Genomic DNA, 12,273 nt, shown 5'->3' on the forward strand with positions numbered 1-12,273 from the left:
AACCTTAATTACATATCACCACCACCCCTCTTTTTCTCAGAAAACTCTGAGGGATACTGAAAGATAGACCAATATAGCTACAAGCTTGAACCCTATACAAATTTCATCATAACTGAGAATTCATTCTATTCCTTGAAATAAGATTCCTGTAGAGTGTAATGGCATCATTTCAAAGAACATGAGAAAATAGGATTCCATCTCCCATTTTATTGTGAATTGCACACATGTAAACCAGATTATATTCTCACAAACAGACCTATCTAAATAAATCTTTTTGAATTTGTAAAGAGTAAACTGGAGTATTGGAGACTTCTCAGCTATACAGAACTCCCTCAAAACCTCTCCTGAGATTCCAGCCACAGACTATAGATGCTCTCACTTTTTTTTGTTATACATGTTTGATCAGTTTGGCTTTGATGATCCAAATTCTACAAAGCTTCCTGTCACACACTGGTAACAGCAGAAGTGTTTTTGAGTAGAGAACAATAACTTTACACAGCTACAGCAGCACCCAAGGTTTTTAAAATGGTTGTGGATGTTTTCCCCCTAAGGCAGTAGGAGCTTTTAAGTAATGTCCCTTGCCTTCCCAGTCTCTGACTCAACAGCAAACATTTGCAGTACTCCACTGATCTGAGTCCAAATATGAAGAAAACAAACCAATTCCCTTCAGTTAATAAACGTTAATGTAATCAATCCCATCATCTTTTTTATCTCATGGAAAAATGCACTGAATAAGCCTTTTGCCATTACTACAAAGTGCCTGAGTTCATGATTGTCATATAACAAATTCCCTTTCCTTCTTATAGCTAGGAGGTATCTACTTATTGCAATTTAAGTGAACTTACTCTGCCTGTCTGCTGCTACATCAATCTTCCAGCTAAATTGTACTTCTGCTTAATTTGAAGAACTCCAGTGTTACCAGGTGCTAGGGTAAGGAAGGCTTATTCATTCTAGAGAGACAAAATTATCTGAGAAACTGTGGAAGACACTAGAAAATGTTAAATGCTATCAAAAGAGTAAAGTGGAGGGTGGGATAGGAGGAAGATTAAAAATAAAGGATGATAGAAAACCACATAAGGACTAGAGAGCTGAAAAAGACACCCAGAACTCCTTAAATCAATGCTTAGCCTGTGAGAAAGCAACTCAGTGCTTCTCTGAATGACTTGTTCCTTAAGGATTCCAGTTCCTGCCCAGGGAGCTGTGCAGTGCTTTTCTGACACTTTTCCATGCAGTCTTTCTCTTCCAAGTGCCCCCTGCCCAAGGCTTCATATTTTCACATTTCCAAGCCTCTGCTTAGGTGCACACATTTGAAGAGGGCTGAAGGGAGAAGAAATCACTATCAAGTAATGAAAATATAAAAGCTACACCTCTAAGCTGACAGGTCATGCTTTGCTAAACACCAGAATATATTTAAATGGCAGATGCTTTTAGCTCATACTAGAACCTACTTGCTTTACTTCTAGCCATACCAGACCATAGCTGCCGATTTTTGGAGTGCTTAGGCAGATAATGTGGCTGACAAGCTGAATATTAATCTAGACAATTAAATGACAAAGATGATGGGAACATCCAAGTCTGAGTTGATGTTTCAGGCTGTGTATCTCTGATTTTGGAATGAATGCCCTAAGCTGAATAAACAATTTATATCTGCACTACTCCCAATCAGAGACATCAAAATTCATTAATCCTTGTTAAGCAAAAAGAACCCTTCCTGTCAATTCCTTGCTTGTGTTGAACAGCAAGTTCAGCAAAAGCATTATTGAGTATCCATGCACCTGTGCAATAGATTATTGTAGGAATTCCACTGCCTCCAATGACTTACAGGACAGCTGAGGTCAAGAAAAAATCATACAGAGAAAAACATTAAAAGGTCCTTTGGAAAATATTGGATTTTTTTTTCCTGCTTGGTGTTTCAGTAAATGCTTATCTTGCTCATATTATCTTGATAAATGGTTACCTATATAGTATTCTTGATTCATGCAGTAGTGTTTTTTTTAAACTCAGGCACATGCAACATACATGTTTTATCTGATAAACTCTAGGCTGAATAATTGGACTGATGTGGCCCGAATCCAGAGCTTTTCTTTGATCTTCCTGAATCCTGCTTCTTTTATATTTAATTTAGCATAAAGTCTAGCACTGCATCTCAGCTGTCAGCAGCAAGGAAGAGCTGCAAGACAGAAAAAGGCAACCCCTTCACCCACCTGTGTGACAGCTCCTGGTGCCAAGCTAAAGCAGTTTTCCAGCACTACCTGACAATGCAGGGAGAGCTTAGGTGGGACAAACTGCTCCCTCTGAGCTGGAATGGGAATATTGACAGCCCATACAAAACCAGGAGCAGGCTTAGTGTCTCAGTGGGGACCTTGAGCAGGGCTCTGTGAGGGCTGTGTCAGCACTCCCACACAAAGCACCCACACAGCTTCTCACAGCCAAATCACTTCACTGGGAATTAAAGAAGGAAGAGATGCTCAGGAGATCAGTAATGTTTAATAATGTGAGCAATGCCTTTCAGAAGCCAGCTCTTAGTGGTATTTTTAGCCTGAATTTCTGATGAATTTTGTGTTATTCCATCACCTCCTCTGGCCTCCTTTTTGACCATAGCAAAGTGCAAAATATTAAAAATTACAAATTATGTGGGAAAGTGAGTAACACTGGCTCATGTTTGGATGTGAATTTAATTGAACATGAAGACACCAGAATTACACATTTCTCTCGTCAGTACCATTATGCTGAGAAAGAGGTAAAGAAGTTTTCCGACAAAGGATGCCATGAAAACAACAGAAACAGTAGTGCTCATTCAGCCACTAAGAACATTTAAGAGAGAAAAAATACCAAAGTGTCAATAAATTTTGAAATTACGAGTTTATCTACTGCTCTTTCTTTTTGTTTTCCATAGCAAAACCCTGTATGATGAAAGCTGTCTCAAAAAGCACGTCCATGGAGGCAGCGAGCAGAGCAGCACACTTGACTGCAGCGAGGCAGCCCTGGGAGCAGCAGATTTGTCACTGCTTGCAGGGAGAGCTGAGAGCCCCCTGGTCACAGATGGCAGGGCACAAAGAGAGCAGCAGTGCTCTTGTCACCTCTGGGAGCCGCCCAAAGTGTGCCCAGACTCCCTCCCAGCAGCTCAGCTGGCAGGTAAACCCTGAGGTTAGTTCGTGACTGTACAATGCAGATACTCAATCCCAAATTGAGAATAATTGGATTAAAGTTAAATGGAATTTGGAATGCATCTATAATCCTTCTATTGCCAGCAGGAATTACCAAGGCACTCACATAGACTACTGCTCTACTAATTGCTATGACATTGTCCAAGAGCTGAAGGTAAAAACATTGGTAATGCTGATAAGAAGCATACAAACCACTTGAGATTTAACTCATAGTAAAAGAGTGGCAGTCTAAGTCTCTTAATATCATGTAATTTCTTTTTGTTTAGATTTTTCTTTTCATAGAATATGCTCATTAATGTTCACAAGGTTTACAGTCAAGGTTTATGAACTTATTTTCTCAGTTTCAACTTCTGATTTTTATTGCTTCATTTAATTAAAAACAGTGACTTTTTTTCTATCATAAAAGATAAGAATTGGGAAATACAGGAAAATACACAGAGAATAAAAAGGGTTATTTCCACCTGTCATGAACAATGTCTAGCAAAAGTCTAAATTTTATTGTAAAATTTTTTAAAGTACTTTAATGTGTTTAAGTGGCTAATGGATGCAGAGGTGAACAACCAATGCTGTGCATCTCAAGCAAAATGAGGCACTTACATGGGAAGAATTTTTGCAATGGAAAGACAATTACTTTTTTTATATCCTCCTTGGAGCAATAAGGTTACTGTAATCTTGAATACAGAAACCACTTGTTTTATCCTTTATCCCCTACTGAATTTAATTTTCTACAGTCTGGCTTAAAGTAGCTAAAGAGGAAGGAATTTCACATACAAGTTTTCAAGCAAATTACTTCTTCTGTTAAAAGAAATTTTCATAATGTCAGTAGTAAACATCTTGGTTCATAAAAGCTTTCCAGGTCTCTACTTTTACTTAAAAAGTAGTTGGAATTATAGGAAACTTCTGAAAAAGTAGATTTTCCATAGTACTTTGCAGTGAAGTATGATTATCTATTATGCATTTGTGCTGCATTCATCTTTGATATAAAACCAAATCACATATATATATATATGTCGCTTCTCTTCCTGCATTTATATTCTTGACAGAAGATTAATGACCTCTTTCTTTCTAGTTCCATCTTTTATTTTTAATATTAAAGAAAATACATTAAAAAGCATGGTTGCATCTGTTATTGGCTGTTTTCCCCCCTGTGAGATAGAAAATCTTTGGCACCCACATCTGGAGTGTCACAGGATAAAATTAAAGCTTCATAGTGAAAAAAACACAGGGAATTCACTTTTTCAGCCACCCAGATGAAACGATTTTACAATGCAATCAATTATTAGAAATAGAGTTTGGAATATGGATCATTTCTAGTCAATTTCTAGCAATAAATAGGAAACATATTATGAGTACAGGATATAAAGAAAAAAACTGTGGGTTTAGCTCTCTGATATCTAATTCTCATGAATTTGTCCTCCTAAGGCTGATCTATCTGGAGTGTTTCTTTTCAGTTTTGAATGACAAAGAAAGTTATTCCAGAGCTATAACTGAGGACAAAACCCTGTCCTCTAAACATTTATGCTTATAAATATGCTAATCTTGCTATCATTTTGCCTTAAAAGGCAGCAGCCTTTCCTTTACAGCTCCTGACACGCTTTGATGTGCTGCCCATTTAACTGGTTTAGATGGTATTTTAAACCAGAATTTAAGAGCATCAGACAACACTGTCATTGCCTTCAAAAAGAAGCTGTTGTTGCTGTAACCAAAGTTTAATAACCGTGTGGGAGGGAGAGGAGTTCAAAGCAGAGATGGGAAACCTGGGACCTCAGAAACATCTGGTTCCTTTTGCACAGGTTATGGGAGTTCAATTGCACAGCACTTCAGAGAAATGATTCTATTTGCTTCAATATCCAAAGATAATGCCAGCCACAGAGGATGACAGGAAGGTCAGGGATCCTGATAAATCAGGTATTTAGAACAGTCTATCTCTGCCTACAGTACCCATCAAAAACTTACCAAGGCTCTTGGGCAGAAAAAGACAACATGTTTTTCCAAGTGTAAGGATCACTTGCACTAAATACCTCTGACAAGCAAATTTATTCCAGCATGAATATTTACAATATCTGCCTGTCTGAAAGCAACCAGTTTTAAGAAGAGGTAAATAAATCTTCAACTTAGTAAATGATATAGCTGGGAAGTTTTTTTCTTCAGTGTGAACCAAATCTGATCCAGGGACTAATATGGGGAAAGAGATCCTTTCCATTGAGTTCAGGCAATTTTGGATTAGGCTCTTGATTCATTTTTCTTTTTATTTTAAAATAATACCCAGTAATTTAGAATTTTCCATGGTGCTTGGGAAGTATGATTCAAATATATCACAGAAAAACTAGTCTCCCCTCTTCAGAGATAATGGCTAAAAAATTCCAAACACCTTCCCCCAAGTTACTCCTCTGTTACCAAAAACAATGAAAAAACCAACTTTTCTTAACTCAGATTACTCAAACCCAGCTTTGCATCTTGATCCTTGTTTCTAAAGAGAGAAAATTAGTAACACCTGGTGCTTTCTATTCCTACTATTGTGCCTTCTCTCCTACTAAAGCAAGTCAGAGTTGATAAGAAAAGCAAGAAGATCTTCATATTTCTCTCACTCTCAGGTTGGAGGGTCTATTATTTTCATACAGCCTCCTCCCCCATTTGTGGGCCTCTCTTGCAGGAACAAACATTCAGCCTCAGGCTCTCAAGTAGGCCTCCAGAGAAGGAGTGATTCGCAGATTTGTTCCTTTCTCCCAACAGACAAAAGCCTTTTATTTTTCTGATCATTGTTTATAGCAGTACTTGCATAACACTGCATTTTTGCATCACTGACAGTCAGCTAGCACCAAGAAGCATCCTTCTTTTTCCTGGCCACTTCTAAATCCAAATGGATTATGCTCAGCCTCTCCAAATCAGCCACTCAAACCTTATTGGTTGATTCTTTTGTTTCTAAGCTTTCATCTACAGGGAAATTTCACCTTTGGGAATTTAGTCCAGCTGACTGAGCCAAGTATTCTTCATCATTAATTTATATTTCTGTTTCTGATTAAAAAAACACCACAGAAGTCAGGTCTTCATAGGATGAATCCTCCCTTAAGCCCCAGAGCACTGCCATGTGGTTTTATCACATCCTGACACCAACAGTCCTTTGAGGTGCATTTTACTGGGGAATAAAACCTGGTTAATTGTCTAGGTCTGATTACAACTCTGGACTGGGACCTTCACTTATGAAAGACTTGTCTAGAGGGAATCGAAAATCTTGTGAATTCAATTATTTCAGAATTGAAAATCTTGTGAAAAATAATTTTAACAATTTTCTAAAAAACTTAAAACCACATTTTCATAAATAATGTTGTTACAATATATGAGCTACAGTACGAAGAACTTGAGAACTGGATCCTTCCCAATTCTTCATTTTTTTGCCATTTTCAGTCACCTGGGACTCCAGAACAGTTTGAAAATAAATTTCATATTTTCTTATTGCCCAAACTGCTATTTGGAATTTAAAAAGAATAATTTGCCACATAACAATAAATCCAGATCTACTTTTTTTTCCTATTTCATAGACATTTAATAGCAAAAGCTCACAGAGAAGAAAACCTTCTGTGGCTTCCCTACATGAGGGAGGTTTAGGTTGGTTGTTGGATAAGGTTCCTCACCCAGAGGGTTGTTGGGCACTGGACAGGCTGCCCAGGGAAGTGGTTAGGGCAACAAGCATGCCAGAGCTCCACAAATATTTGGCAGGGCTCTCAGCCACAGGGTGTCATCCCTGGGGTGTCCTGTGCAGGGCCAGGAGTTGGACTCCATGACCCTTGTGGGTCCTTCCCAACCCAGCACAACACAGTAAATAAATTTTAAACAAAATGAAATAAAATAAAACCATCACATTAAATTCTTCAGGATGCTATCATGGTTTCAAGTACCCAGAAGTTGTAAAAAAACAACAGCAATTTTTCTCATTATAATACCACAAATGCCGCATAAAAGTTTGTATTAGTCCTCTGGTGCAGGCATGGGAATGCAAGTATTTTATTAGAGATGCAGTTCTCAGTGCTCACAAAGCCCACATTCCATGCCAGGGCTGGGAACTGGATGCCATGGCAGCCAAGGATTTATTCCTACACATACAATAGTTTGCACACAACATGATTAATAAGGTACAAGGAAGACTGATATAGATCCAAATGGGTATCTACTTTAATTTTCCCTTCTTCCTATTTTCAAACCAAAAAGTACCATATGTTTAACATAATTTTAACTGTTGAATATGTTTGTTTGTTTGTTTAAAAGCTAAATGAATTAGAATTTAGATTTCTTTCACTTTTCTTTACAGTTGGAGTTCACAAACAGCATTGCCACTTGGAGTTCCTGCAGTAATCCGTGAAGACTCTAACAGAAAGGGCAAAATAGGATCTAAGAGAAATTGGCTTTAATCCTAATTTATTCAATGGCTCATTCAATGAAACACCACCAAGACACATCCAGCTCGGCTGGCAAAAAAGGTTCACCAAACAGAGCTAGCCTGGGGAATTTCTCATTACAGAAAGACAGTTACAGAAATACATGGTGAACTAGAGAAATTTTTGTAATTAAAAGCCTGAAAGAGTTTTCCAGAATAAGCCAGGGTTTATTCATGTGTTTCAAGTATGCTACTGGACAAGAATAGCTGCAGATTCTTTGTCCTTACTGTGTTCTTTGTTGTTATCCCTAAATTTGATCTTGCATTGATCATTGTAAGGCATGGCAGTGACCAAAGGCATCAGGATGCTTCAAGGACAGACTTTATGGAAATAGAGGGAGATAACACGTAATACATTTTATTCACATCGCTGTATATGCTTTACATTTTTTCCAGTCAACAATTTCCATTCACATACCCCTGGCTGTAGGAAAAGCAAACCCTGTGACCAAACTCCTCATTTTCTAAATATGAATGGCACTGTCATGCACTTGTGAAACAACAATCGTGACTGGTTTCTCTTTTTTTTGTTTATTGTGCAGAAATGCATTTGATTCCTGACCCTCAAGAATGTAGTAAATTGTAAGAAATGTTCCTCCATTTTGTGTTACATCACATGAGCCTGCTCCTAACAAGGGTGTTCACTGCAGTTCAAACACCTCCATCAAAACTGTTCAAAGCATGGAAGATCTATTTTGATGTTAACCAGAATCAAACATGTTGAGGGTAGGTCTGTATTGGACTTTCCTTAGGCCATGCTTTTTAACCCTTTGGAAATGTATCCAATGTCTTTTCCAAGCATTTTCAGCCAGCTGATATTACACTGGCATTCTGCCTTCTCATGACGCCATATGCCAATTTCCAGCAACCATCATGCAAATGACAAGAATTTAAATAATTTGTTACATCCTAAAAGCTGTAAGTCCCTTCTGTATGACGCTGTCATACAACTGCCAGCTTGGCTGCCAGCTTGCTCTCGTTGATTTAGGAAGCTAGAAAAAAAAGTAAAACATGGATGCTAAAGAATTAGAATGATAACAAGTAAAATGAGATTATTACAAAGACTGAAATTGAAAGGTAATACAAATTTTTGTCCATTACAGGCAGAGAAGGATTTAACGTTGAAAGATAAGTGAACACTTACACAGAAAGCAAAAGTTTCTATATTTACAAGGGCTGAAACCATACCATAGGCAAATAAAACACAAAACTAATTTTCACAAAATGTCACAAGACTATCCACAACCCTATTTTGACAGTCCAAACTATTCCAAAAACTTTTAATCTAGTACAGTTGCAGGAATTTCTCTTCCTTGCCCCCTTCTAACATTAAAAAATTACGTTGCTGGGTTTTTTCTTGAATAAATATCTATGTAACTCACCATCAAAATTAAGATCCATTCACAGTTCTTATCCTGACCCCTCAAATACATTTAGCTGCACATGAGAAAAAAATAAACCCAGCTTGTCCAGTATGGTAACAATATCATAAGGGAAATCATATATAAAAGAAGAAAAAAAAGCCATGAAATAAAGAAAACTCAAATCTTGGCACAGCTGATCCTGCAATGGACAGCAACAGAGGAAGCCATCAGGAATTTTATCCTGCTAAATGCCAGCATATTTCACTCACTTGTACATACAAACATCAGGTCTATGCTAAAGCAGCAAGCAAGGCATGAAATATAAAAATTGATCATATCTAGAGCAGCAAATTCAGAATGGTGACTCTGCCCTATTCTCCCCACCGTTATCTCCTGCAGAACACATATTACCCATTTTAAAACAGTAACAGTATGAATATATCAAATCATTCACCCTCTTTGACCACTCCATGACCATTTCTGTGGGGAAAAATCAAACCCCTCTAAATGGCCTGGCCCCAGTTCACAGCTCCATGCATTCCAAATAAGGAGGTGCTTAAGGTGAGATGGATTGGATACATTTGTTAAATAATATCCTAAAGCACACAAGGCAGCAATGTCAGAGAGGTAATATTTTTTTTTTAAAGAAAGTTGCATAGTAAGCCCAAGACCTTTATGAAATGGAAGTTAAGCTCCTACTGAAAATATATCTGCTGTCCAAAACCCAAAACAACATAAATGGAGGAATTCCTATGGGCTGTTTACCGATCCCAGATTTGCTCTAACAGTTCATCTCCCTGAAAGGCTCTTAGAGCAGCAGTAAGGGCAAAGCAGCTCTCTCTACATATTGACTCTGGGATAATGATACAAATTCAGCTGATAAATGGTAACACTTAACTTGCTATTGTCTGCATCCACTGGAGACTTAGTTATAGCTCTGAATACTTGCAGTAAATCACCACTTTAACTGGGACACTGCTTCACATTGATCTTGGTGGGTTACTTTTGAGTTTTCATTTTTTAAATAAGCCTCTCATTTTGTAGCTAAACAGATAAATCATTGTTCACTGATATCAAGAAGCAGGTCACTGTAATTGACCTGACATGAAAATAGGAGGGAAATAGCCTTAATTACACCATTTATCCCGAGATACTGTTCACTCCTGTCCTTGTGCAGTTCCTGCCATGTGTTCTTGAGAGCAGCCAACATTATTTCATAGTTTAGTTACTTTATTAGGTGCTTTCAAGCATCAATTTTGTGAAGATGTAGGTACAACTACAAAATTCTGCCCAGTCTTCAAAAACTGTTCTCTAAAGAGGAAAAATCAGGAGTGTGTGACCTTTTCAAAGCATGTAAGCAAAAAGAGACTAATAATAAACATTTGCGTGACTTGGTAATAGGGATAGGATGTTAAGCATTAAAAACTCAGTTATCTTGATACTCTGATATCAGCACTTGTCTAATCAAAGAACTCAGATTACTCACCCTGATGAATTCTGTAAGGGTTACTTCTTGTCTGGCTAACATCTATCAGCAGAATAGATAAAGCAAATTTTGTATCAGACCCAAGTATTTCTAAATTCTAAGTCTCAATCACTGAGGAGTTAAGGTCAGCTCCAGTGACTCTGTGTTTTGATTCCATAAGTGTCATAGTATAGACAGCATGGCAAGAGTTCAATCCTAAATTGCCACTGAAGCAATGACAGTATAAAATTCATTTATGACTGAAGAACAGTAGAGATGCCAAGTGCCCATTTAGCACATTTGTTATCCAAAAAATGGTGGTGTCTATTCTAGGCTTGAATGCGTTTCCTTAAGTGGCCTGACGATTTGAGGGAATTGAATTTTAATTACTTTCTGATAGAAGATTATGAAACCTATGTAGGCACAGAACTTAAGTATATGTTTTAATATTTCCCTTTCACTGAGAAAATCAGTAAAAAGAGAATTGAAGGAATACTTTCCAAATAGTCTACCAATTTCAGGAATCACAATTTGAGTTACTAGGTTAGTGTATCCTGAAGGAACTTGAACATTTGTACAAAAATCCAGCAAGTATTACCTGAAACATAAATAGCTGCTGCCTAGATTAGAGTAACCCAGGCTAAAGTTAAAAAAAAAGCTGTTGGGCACCAACTGATGACTTTCTCTGATGAAAGATGCCACCTGAATTCAAGGTGAATAAATGCAGCTGGAAACTATTGCTTACTCAAGTAAGATAACTCTGCAGTTCATAGGACAGGAACCCAGTGCGATTCATTAGTCACATTGCAAAATAATTGATTCCACACAATTCCATTTCTAACAATGGAAGAGTTTGAGGATGAGGACATTCACCTTTTGGATCAAATCAAACGCAAGCTGTACTCCAGCATGCTAAAGAGGTTAGAGAGTGAGTAATAATTACAGAGAACTGAAAGAGCCTGAAAATATTTTCTCTGAGCTGTTTTAGGTATAAACAGAAAACCAGGGTTTGGGTTTTAGAATGATCAGCAAAGATAGCAATTACTTGTTTCTTCCCAGTGGCTGAGTAGTTTAAGAGCTCTTCTTGACATGCAAGCCTCTGCAGAACTCTGTCCTCAGTCCAAGAGAATCACAGCTGAAATCCTTCATTTTCTAGTATTTTCCTAAATAGTAAATTACAGGGGACAGCACTGAGCACCAGTCCCCACCACTGAGGGGTTTCCATTCCTCATCACGGTGTGAAATCAAGAAAGAAAATCACTCCATCTGCATCCCCTAGCAAAGGCATAGCCAGGGGATAAAAATCCTGGGTAAAGTGGAATCCTTCAGCAAGAGAGTTCACATAACCAACCAGACACTTGTCATACCACACTGAAATTTTACTAGTGGAAACAATATCCAATTCTATGAAGTAGCACCAAAATCTTTACTGACTGTCCAACTATGAGTCCCTGGAGCCATTCATGTTCTATTTCTGTCCACCATGCTTATTTCAAAAAACACCTCCTTTTGGAACAAAGCCAATATGTAAATAAAAGCATTATCCAGGTTGTTAAAGGCACATTGCTTTATAAGTTCTTGTTGGGTTTTCTTGTGGAATCTAAACTGCAGTGAACAGAATTATCTTGGGAATTATGGATTAATATGTGTATTTTGTTTCTGACACCTTTATTGGACTTGATAACGGCAGCACATGCTAGCTTTGATTTCAACATCTTGTTACAGTAATTCTCCTGATTTATTTTGCTAACTGTGCCTTCAGATGTTGACTCAGACCATTTTCTCTTTTCATTCCCAAATACAGCAAGGAAAGGGAAATAATTCAAAAATAGAATATCATGCTGC

Source organism: Camarhynchus parvulus, chromosome 7 (assembly GCF_901933205.1).
Source record: "Camarhynchus parvulus chromosome 7, STF_HiC, whole genome shotgun sequence".
Classification (NCBI taxonomy): domain Eukaryota; kingdom Metazoa; phylum Chordata; class Aves; order Passeriformes; family Thraupidae; genus Camarhynchus; species Camarhynchus parvulus.